Here is an 11448-nt window from a genome sequence, read left to right as displayed (position 1 = left end):
CCCCCCCCCCCCCCCCCCACGCATGGTTGTGGTTCAGATTCCAGGTTTTTCGTGGACTCGTCTGTCTCTGATCAGCCCCTGACTCTGAATGAAAAGATGCTGACAGAAAGTAGTGGAGGTGCTGCTCCGAGCTGCCGGTTGGATTCCCGTCTTACCTCCAGACGAGGATGAGCGTGGGCTGAAGCGAGCTGGAAGACAGTCTCAGCAGCTAATCCTGCAGACGTTCATCTCCTCGCTGTCTCAGAGCGCCGGCGGACGTGAGAGCGACTGACTGAAAGCCCTTCAGCAGGAGACCCTGTGCAGTCAGACTCCACTCCCACCTACTGCTCTCTTAAATGCCCCCTCAGTGCCAGCACCCCCTCCCCACCCTTTCAGCCTCTTCGCAGCATTGTGACTAAAGCGAAGGAGCTGAAACGGGACGCCTCAAGGCTGGAAAGAGAGAAAGAGACAGAAAATGGGGGAAGGGGGCAGAGAAGTGGACGATGGAGGGGGTGGGATTAAGTGCTGGTGGTTGGACCATTAGCAGCAAATTGCAGCAGCCAAGCCAATGAAGATGCAGATCTGAGTGAATGCAGGAGCTGCATTACTATAGCGGTTCCAAACTTGAAAAGCTGTCTGCGGCTGCAGGATGCAGCTCCGTGCACACAATGACTGCGCTCAGCCGCACATTCAACTGTGATGAGATGTCAGCAGGTCTGGCTTTGATGCACCTTCACAGACGGGGGGTGCAGGTCATGGGTGTTGACCATGAGAGGGGTCAGCCTCATGTAGACGTGATGCAGGCTGGAGTCATGTTCAGGGAAAACCAAAAACAACCAAAACCATCACGCCAGCACAGGAACACTGAGACCAACCAACCGCTCCTACACCTGGACCTTCAGGTGCTCGACCTTCATCCTCCAGCACACATGCAGGAACGCCCCCCCCCCCCCACCCCCCCAACACAAGCACATTCACACAAACCCCGACGGCGGCGCTCTGGAATGACTGACATTCATCAGCAATCACTTCCACTTCCATCCTTGGCTCCACACTTTCAGTGAAGATCAGTGATGCGTGTGCGGTCTGAGCGTCTCACCTCAACCAACACGTGACAGAAAATGCTGCTGACGCTGCACGCCACAGACGCTGGGTGCCACAGACGCTGGGCGCCGCAGACGCAGACATTTGACCATCCTTGAGGCGGGGGCTTTTCTTTTGGTCCTCCAGCCCTGTACGTTACAGTTAACCGTTTACTGATCATTGCTCAGGAGCACACACCTTTTAAACAAATTCTCTTGCAGTCATCGACTTGCTGACGTGCGTTTCCTGTCTGAGTTTGTCACATTTCTACTTTCCAGTTTCATGTTAAAGTTTGTTCTAGCTTTGACCTCAGAGTACTACTCCCCAAAATAATCAAACGAGTAACTATATGAGAGTAAGGAGTTAGGCGTTCTAGAGCAGCATTCACTTCAGGTACAGACATTCTCCAGAAGGTTTCCTGATCTCGTGGAACCCTGGATTAGGTCTGATTTGAGTCTTCGTATTACTGCAATTTTGGAACAACTTTTTCTGTAATCTCGATCCTTAAAACAAAGAAACTCTGAGTACCAAAGCAACAAATATGAATCATTTAAATGTACCCTGGGTTGGATTTCTTCATCATCCTCTGAGAGAATACGCATGACCTGAGACACGTGAAGTTCCAGAACCAAACGGAACAGAACTGAGAGAGTTATGTTCTCCTTTCAGAGAAACGCGAGCCAGTCCGAGCCGGGTGTTATTGGGCAGAAACCTGTCGGAGGGACGATCAGCTGAAGATCAGGATAGTCTTTCTGGATCACAGGATGATGCATCTTTCATTAAGTCTGAACTGGACACTGATCACATGACCACACTTTCCCTGTAGTGTGGGGGGGTGAATCATTCAACTGTTTCAGAGTAAAACCAGAACCTGAGCAGAGAAAGAGTCATTGTGGGGTAAGTGTATGTGCCCCCCATCAGTGAAATGCTGATGAAGACTGGTGGAATGTGATGAGAGCGGCAGATACCAGTGGGGGGGTCCAGCCCTGCTCGGAGGGAAAAGGATTCTGTGGGGGCGACGAGCCTGTCAGGCTCCGTCCTTTTTAATGACATTATGATGGCGAAGCTGAGGGAGGCGTGCTGCTGCCGCACGCACCTCCTCCATCTGCTCCTGTTCTCACCTTCCTGTCACCCCCCACCACCACCACCCCCACCACCACCACAGCCTAGCACAGGAGATTTGTTTTCCACAAACAGCAGGGTTCCTGTCAGCTTTCTGACTCACCTGTTGCTGAATGCGCACACCTTAATTTGAGGGTGGGAGTCAGAGGTGACTCAGAATGCGGGAGGGGAGGGAGGGTCAGTGTGGCCTGAGGAGACCTGCTGCCTTCATTACAGAATAATTCAAAGGTAATACGGCTCCTACTCCAGTCATAAGTCTGTCCCTTATCCATAATGCATCAGGAAGGTTGGATCATGGCATTGAAGTCTCGGGGGGGGGGGGTTGGACAGCGATCTGATCTGCCTTTCACCTGCCCCACCCATACTTACCAGCTAACAGGTTGTTCTCTAACAGAACCATTTAGGCTCTCATGTTCTCTCCATGTCCATAAACACATTCTCATGTTCATGTCGTAACATTTTGATGTTTGGTTACTGACCCTGCGCTTTAAAAGTGGACATTTTGGGACTCAACTCATAGTTTTTTGACGTACTAGCCGTTCCATTTAAATCAAGGGTCCACAACTTCCTGGACCAGTACCGGGACGTGGACAGCACCGGCATCCTAACCATAACCGATCTGCGATCTGTGCTGGCACTAGATGCGGTGCCAGGTTCAGATGTGGTACAAAGGAAAGATGGAGCCCAAGTTAAGGTTAAGCTATTGGGTTAGGGTAGTCTTCTCTGAATCGGCCTCTTTACTGAAGTGGCCTCTTTACTGAAGCGGTCTCTTTACTTAAGCGGTCTCCTCGCTGAAGCTGAGTCTTTACTGATGCGGTCTCTTCTCTGAATCAGCCTTTGTACTGAAGCGGTCTCCTCACTGAAGCGCTGCCTTTACTAAAGCTGCCTCGTTACTGAAGCAAACGCTTCACATAATTATTGAGCGATTTCTTGGGTGTAACTTTGTGGATTTCCTTAAGGACAGAAGAAAAACTGCATCTTCTGGAGCCAGCTTTACAACAGTTAGGTGACCTGGACCTCACGAGTGACCTTGACCTTCTCTCTTGCACAGCTGACATCAGATGCAGGACAAAACATCCAATCTAAAATCTTCCACTTCCAAAGGTGGACTCCATATCCACCCCAAGAAGACCAAGATCCTAAAGATCAGCTCTGCCAGCACAAGCTTGGCGACAACTTCTAAGAAGACCCGTAACCTTTAAACCCAAGGAGAGAAAACAAGGAAGACCAAGATCCATGCGGAGAAGTTCAACGTCAGCTGACCACTGTCAGCTGGAGGGAGTTCAAAAGGACCAGCAAATCATTGATTGATCACAAAACAGGATGTAAAGTTAGGTGCAATGATAATTAAGTTACTTTAGATCAGGGGTCACCAACACGTCGCCCGCGAGCTCCACATCAGTCGCAGGTTCTTAAATCGTTTTCTCCTTAACGAGATAATCAATAGTCGCATTTCCATTAACTCTGAAATTTCACAAATTGGAATTTGGATAATAAATTCTCCTAATGGAAACACCACAGTTTCGAAAAAACTGGCATTTTTTGAAAAGAAAATGTGCTTAGAGGAGGAAATAGACATTTTTCGCGAAATGGTAGCGGAAACACTTTTTCTGAATAAATGCGCTTCTCGGTATGAAGTGTCTGATCTGAGCGCTGTACAGCCGGGGCACCAAGCGTCAAAGCGCTGCGGGACCAAGCTTGTGATAAACTTGTTATAAACTGCGGGTCATACAGAATTGGGCAGCTCCTCCTCCTTTCCTCATCGCCTCACCTGCAGACGCACTTCTCCAGCTTGGAGCCTGAAGTCTCATGAGCGCAAGCGCCGTGACAGAAACTTGAATTTATGTTGTGGTGTTTTCAGACACAAAAAAGGCCTAGATGTTTATTTGTTAGGACGCTTTTTCTTTTAACTGCTGAACAGACTTCTTTCTCTTCTGAGTCGAGCTGCGCTGCACGCGCCCCAGACAGAGCTGTGACGTCACCCACATGCTCCCTTTTAGTGAATCAAAAAAAAAAAAAAAAAAAATACTTGTTGTCGTTCATCGCCGTGTTTTTAATGACTTATCGCGTGAGTTGGTTTGTGATTTATCGCAAAATTATAATTTAATGGAAACAGTGTCATTTCGAAACGTTTTTTTTTTAATTCCTAGAATTTCCATAAAGTTTTGCGCAAATGTGTAATGGAAATGTGTAATGGAAATGTGTAATGGAAACGCAGCTAATAACAAAGAATGAGGCGTCCTCTTCTCCCTTTCCCACATGGAGACACCGAGAATATTTGATTATTAGTTATCTTTAATGCAAACACAGATTACAAAAAAAAAAAAAAAAAAAATTTTTTTGAAAAAAAAGTTATTGCGTGTAGAGTAGGGCTGGGAATCACTGGGTACCTCACGATACGATACGATACACGATACATGGCTCACGATATTGGTAATATCGCGATACTGCGATAATTGGTAAAAATCCTCTCTAATAACTACCATTATATAGAACATGTTTTTGGGGGGAAATATATCCCCATTTATCTTTTTTACCTTAAACACAATCATAATAAACAACTTTTCTTATTTTGTGCAACAAATTATAGACACTTTTGTGCAACATTGTTGAAATCAGTAATACTATGTCTTTGACAAACATTGACAACAACTGAATTGGAATTATCTGTCAGATTCAATGTTAACAATAGTAAACATGATCAGCAGTGACACTACTTAGTGCAGAATTGTTGTAAACAGAACAAATATTAAATAAGTCAAGTAGTGACAGCTATCTACCTCCAAAAGAACGTCACACCAAAGGATGATGAATATAATGTTTTACAGCCTCTCTCAAAATTGACCTAATTTTTTGTGCACTTTTCTCTCACTTGAAAAGGGCTGAGCATCCAAAAATAAAGGCTGATTTACTCAGACTGTTACTTGAGATTATTTTTCCAATTTTTATCATTTTTCCATTTGGTCAGTCAGCAGTCAATAGGTAAAATCCTTAAAACACACATAATAATGGCAATAAATATAATTTTAAGTGCTTCAATTAATTAGCATTCTCCCTAATTTTACAGTGAATTCATGTACTTTAGTTTAATTACATTTAAATTTAAGTTCATACATCAAATCCTGCTTTTTTATTTAAGAATTACTTTAAAATTAACATTAGCAACAAGTAATTACATTGTTTGAAAACGTCACATTATAAATTTATCAAAGTTACACCGTACAGCAGCAGGTTAAACATTGAAGTGCATGAAAGCGAAAATTCCGACGCTCCTTGAAGTGTACACAGACAACTGCGAAGCACGCGCTCAGTTCCCACAGCAAACAGAAAGTAAGAGATCGCTGTCATTCTAGCGCTCAGACAAAGTCACTTCTTACCGGCTGGTTCTCCTACAGATGGATGATAAATGCTGACAGGTAGACATGCTTCACACACGCGCTACAGAGCCTGAATCTCACTGGAGTTTCTTCCGAACGAGCGAACGAGCGCGTGCGGGAGAAGCTCCGACGCAGCGTGCGCCCATAGTTCCGGCGCGCGACTCAGACGCTCAGCGCTACAGCCTCTTTAAATGAAAATATAATATCGATACTTGGTGAGAACCCATCGAGAATCGATCGCAGGACTAAATATCGCGATATATCGCAATATCGATATTTTGGCACACCCCTAGTGTAGAGGAGCTGGTTTTGGGGGCGTATTGAAATGGATGGATATTTTTCGCAGAACTGTGATGGAAATTGACTTTTTTCTGATTAAATGCGCTTCTGAAGTGTCTGTCTGAGTACAGCACAAGGGCGCCACGAGAGATCAGCGTCACAGCTGATCGTGCATCTCCTCTGTAAAATCAATAACCAAGATTTCCTCATCGCTTCATCTGTAGCCGACCTTCTGCAGCCCGAATACTTGATCTGGACATTCTTTTACATTCCACTGAACAGACTTCTGACTTGCATCTGAGACTGTCAGTGGACTTGCTGTGCGACCCAGCGCGGCACCCGCGCACCACACTGCTGTGACGTCACTCAAATGCTCCTTTTTAGACAATCAAATAAAAAAAAACACACATTGCCGTGTTTATAATGACTTATCGCGTGAGTTGGTTTGTGTTTTATCGCATTATTATGATACCGTATCATTGCGATACTGTGTTTTTTCTAAATTGTGTATGGAATATGCTGTGTAATGGAAACAGAACCCAGAACTGCTGAGTGTTTCTGCATGGTGCGTTCACTGAGCCCCGGATATCGGCAGTAAAACAAAGCAGTTTATCAGAGAAAACATAGAACACTGGCACTGATCCGGATATAATCGATTGATTAAATAGAGTCGACGTTTTCTCTGAAAAACTGATTTGTTTTGCTGCGGGTTGTTTAAAAATGACAAAGTTTAGTGGACTGGGTTGGGTCGAGTGGCTGTTCGCTTATGTCCAGAGGTCAGTGAACGCACCATGCGCAGATTCTTGTCTGCTGTGGGATCTGTCAATCAACCTGTTCGGAGGTTTAAGGAAAATAAAGGGACGGGTACATGAGACTGAATTAAAGCGTTTGAAGAGAGTATCCACTGATAATAGTTATAATTAATTAATAAATAATTAATTAATAATAGTTATAATTTTGTTAAAAACATTGCATTTGGTCATTACCTCAAAATCGGACAAGATCTGTTGAGATTAATAAAGTTCTGAATTTTGATATCTGTTTCCTAGCTTGTTATCATTATTGATAATTATGCTAAGAAATCAGTGTCTTCACATAGAGAAGTATCATTCTTATTATTAATAATGAATAACTAAAGGCAAACTAAGCAAATTTATTATTTCAAACTGGTAGCCCTTCGTATGATTCAGTACCCATGAAGTAGCCCGCAGTTTCAAAAAGGTTGGTGACCCCTGGTTTAGATTATATAAGTTTACATAATTATATGAATATATCTGGCATGTCCAGCGAGCGAAGAGAGTTTGTACAGGTATGAATGAGACAAAAAAAACACAGTAATGTCATAACTCATGTAAGAATTTATTCGTTTTCTCAATGTATTTACTAGATCATCAGAGTACAGAACTTGTCAGCTTGATGTAGCAGGTCACTGACTTGCCTGATGGAGGTTTCTTAGGAATTATTGTGTTTTTGCTCGATTACACCACAAACGGTAGATTGCTCAAAAACATAGAAAAACTAAACTGTGGTTCTAATATTCTTCCCCCTCCCCCCTTTGGGCTTCTACTATGATAAGCTCCCCTAAAGAACCCTATAGAACCGCCTAGCAGATTGCCCCCCTCCCCCGCTTCATCATATTTAAGGTGGCACAGGTGGAGACGGAGCTACAGCTGCTGCAGATTAAAATGTCAGTCTAAAGCAGTAAAGCAACGAGCTGCAATGAGACAGAAGAATGTGGCTGATCTAAGATGACATTTTGATTTTATAGTGTGTGTTACAGTTTCAGAAAAGCTGTGAAGACACCCTAAAACTCCTTTACTTTCCAAGAAAACATTTTTTATTCAGGCCAGACTCATTGTTTTCCATCACAAATATCACAGTTTTTCCATCTGCTCTTTTTCTGTTACTATAGTTTATGTTTGTTTGTACAATGATGAAGAAATATTGTTATATCCATTCCTCTGAAAGTCATCCCAGATAAACACAATAGATGAGGTGATCTCAGACTAGAGTTGTACGGTTAGGATTAGTGCTGTGCTGTGTGTACGGAGAACACAAGAGACACAACCCTTTTACCCCCAAGCACTAATTAACACAGCCAGAAATGACACCACATAAAAGTTGTGATCTGAAATGTTCGGTTGTGTAGATGTGGATGTTGTATTTAAATGGTCCACCTTAAACATGCTTCCTCTCCCTTGACATTTCTTTTTGTTCTTTTCTTAGTGTCTCAGTTCAGCAACAAGAAGGAAGAAAATCTTCTCATCTATTTAAGTATAAATACTTTAAAGTAAGCAAAATGTAACATTTGAGCAGGAGCTGAATAAGGTTAAAGCCGGACATCGAGCGGACCCCAAAGTAAAAAGAATAACAGGGTCAAACCAAGTGTATTTATTTATTTGACTTTTAAATCAAGAATGGGAGGATAGGGCCTCTTGAGATCAAACATCTTGTTTTTGAAACAGATTCAAACAAGAATCTGTTTACAAAAATCAACCACCAGATCTGAGCCAAAAAACAAGCCAAGTAAAAAATAAAAATCCAAACTAAAAAGGCGATACACATTTATGTGCGATCAAGCACAAAAACAAATGCACTTTGTCCAAAATGCACATTGCTGCATTGCCTGCATGTATTTTAATTGGATCCTAACCCCACCCTAATTACAGGATGCAGTCCCATCCAACTACCAGTCAGTAACCTGTCTCTCCACAACTTGAAAGTTCATATCAGGCATCAGCAGTTTTCATTATCTCCCCGTGCATGTGTGGGTTTTCTCCGGCTTCCTCCCTCCATCCAAAATAAGAATTAATAGGTTAATTGGTTACTCTAAATTGTCTCTAGACATGAATGTGAGTGGGTATGGGTGTGTGGTTGGGGCCCTGTGACAGACTGTCCACCTGTCCAGGTGTATCCTGCCTTCACCCATCAGTAGCAGGGTTAGGCTCCAGCAGCCCCATGACCCCAAAAGGGACAAAATGGTTTAGAAAATGGATAGATGGCTATGGATACCAACTCGGAAATTAGGGCACCATCAGTCACCTCCTCTACATGGATGACATCAAGCTATACGCTAAGAGCGAGCAGGACATTGACTCCCTGATCCACCAAGATCAACAGTACTGACATTGGGATGTCATGCGGGCTTGAGAAATGCAGTCGGATCGGATGGTGACACAGAGAGGCAAGGTAGACAAAACAGAAGGGGTCTCACTTCCAGAAGGAACAATAGCAGACATTGAGGACAGGTACAAGTACCTTGGAATCCCACAGGTAAATGGCAACCTGGAACAGACAACAAGGAAAGCTGCAACAACTAAATACCTCCAACGAGTAAGGCACGTCCTGAGAAGCCAGCTCAATGGCAAGAACAAGACCCGGTCAATAAACAGTCCTCATTGTGCCCAAAAAAAAAAAAAAAAAAAAAATCACCTGTTTTGTAGTATTCTGCTCTCTGATTGTGATTAACCGAGACCAATCAGCATGAACGCACCTGTTTATACCTGCATGGTTTTGTAGAGCCATTGAAGACTAAGAGTGTAATGATGATTGACATATAACAAGATCTCTCCATTCTATTAAGATCCTTTTGTTAGTGTTCAACCATCCATCTCCACCTCCAACCACCAGAGGGAGCTCTTGCCAGAGTACTGACGGTCCCTGATCCCCGCCTCTACTACATCTCCCATGAGCCATTGCTCTCTGGTGCAAGTCGTCCTCAGCTGCTTCTCCTCATCTCATCAACCACTCTGTATATGTTTCACTCTCCAACCACTGCTCAGTGCGAAGTCTTGTTTAGTTAGCTAACAGTCTGAGCGTACCTCTTTTTTCTTATTTGACTCCTGCATGTTAATTCCCCCTCTGCCTTGCTCCTTGTGTTTGACCCTTGCCTGGTTACATCGCTCTGCCTTCTCCCTGTCTGTTTATGTCACCATTAAATTACGTTTGCATATGGATCCAAACGCCTCAGCCTCTTTGTCATACATACGAATCAAATTTGAAAGCAAATTTTAACCAGGTTTACAAAGCAGAAAATATCAATATTCTTGAATTTAAAAAAATAGAAACAATAATTTGATTTTGCAACAGACATTTTTATTTTTTCATAGCAATTTAGGAAGTTTTTTTTTTTTTCTTCAGAAGCGTGTATTTTCTAGATTACATCAAAACCTGTCTTAACCTCGAAACATGACTTTTATGACGGTTCAGATTCTATCTGAAAGTGAATAGTGGATCAGAAATCTGAATGAAAGAAGAACTACCACATTTAAACATAGATTACACTGTCTACCTGTGTGTCTGAGTGGATTCTTATTTATCCAGGTGGATTCCATTTAAGCGGACAATAAAAAAGCAGCCAATTGGATTTGTTACTGATTTTTGCATTGTTGGCAGAGTAAAAAAGAAACATATTTTTAGTAAGGATTTTAATATTATTACATCCATGGTTTATTAGATATTTGTGAGGATTAGGGGGTGTTAAATTTATACTAAATCAATGCTTGTGCATTTTCTTATTTATGTGTATATAAAAAATAAAGAAACTAAAAAATTTAATGTTTTTAAGGTCTGCACCTACAAGAGAGCCTGAATGTAATTCTATAGAAATGTGAAGATATGAAACTATATGCAATGTAGGAAGAGTTTCATCTTCATTGCAAACACCGATCTTCCGTGCTGGGGGGGGGGCAGTGAGAGATGTCTTCACAGTGGGTGGCTGGGGGGTCAGTTACGGCAGAAAGGTTCCCTTCTTTTAGGACCAGAGCCACTGCCTCAGTACATGCAGTTTTAGCAAAGGCGTTCCGGCCTCTATCTTTTCCTCTTTTGTCTGCTGTCCTGGGGTGAGTGAATGGGAGGTTGGGCCTTAGACAAAAGGCAGATCATGGGCCTATTGGGGGGGACAAATAGGCTTAGTTTGGGTAATGGCACTCAAAAAGAAAAGGGAGGTTGTGAAAGTATTCAGGATCACCTAGACCGGAATGGGAGGGCAGATGAACTGCTGGGATGACTGGCTGAGATTCCCACCCCACACATCCTCTGTGACAACAGTGTATTTGTTTGGGGTTTTGTATGTCTCAGTGTACATGTTTTTGTTTTTGTTTTTTTTTTTGGAGTGGGGGGGAGGGGGGTGAAGAGGCATAAACTGTTACATGAAATTCCAAGGAATTTTTGTTTGTGAATGTTGTCTGACCAAAACGCAGACAAAGGATTTTAAAACAGGTAAACATTTCCTCTGCGCCTTTCCATAAACAGAAGGTAAATGAAAATATTATTACTCCTAGACCTCTCAAGTTAGCATTTTTCAATGTCAGGTCTTTAGCAGAAAAAAACATTTTTAATTAATGATTTTATCACTGAGAATAAAGTGGATTTTATGTTTTTAGTTGAAACCTGGTTAGATGAAAATATTAGTACAGCTGTTTTCAAAGAGTCAACACCTCCCAATTATGGTTTTATCAGTGAGAAAAGAACAAGCAGAAAGGGTGGTTTGACGAAGAGGCTGAGACGTTTGTATCCATATGCAAATGGTTTAATGGACAAGGGCAAGACATAAGCGTGGTCAGAGTCCAGGCGTGGGTCGAGGGAGGAGGCAGGAAGGAAACCGAAG

At 42.8% G+C, this 11448-nt stretch overlaps 1 protein-coding gene across 3 annotated transcripts in view; it reads right to left on the bottom strand.

Moving 5' to 3' along the window:
- The window catches only part of tnc (tenascin C), a 58126-nt gene extending 57703 nt beyond the window's left edge, over positions 1–423 (bottom strand). The window contains exon 1 of one of the 3 annotated variants that reach the window (XM_024265326.2): positions 156–423. The gene's annotated coding sequence lies outside the window, so the exon portion shown is untranslated. The remainder of the gene's footprint in view (positions 1–155) is intronic. The other 2 variants (XM_024265325.2, XM_024265324.2) reach the window with 2 other exon arrangements.
- Positions 424–11448: the final 11025 nt, after the last annotated feature.

The sequence above is a fragment of the Oryzias melastigma genome, linkage group LG13 (genome assembly GCF_002922805.2).
Source record: "Oryzias melastigma strain HK-1 linkage group LG13, ASM292280v2, whole genome shotgun sequence".
NCBI lineage: Eukaryota > Metazoa > Chordata > Actinopteri > Beloniformes > Adrianichthyidae > Oryzias > Oryzias melastigma.
The sequence above is the reverse complement of the archived record's forward strand: the minus strand, read 5'-3'. Positions and strand labels throughout refer to the sequence as shown.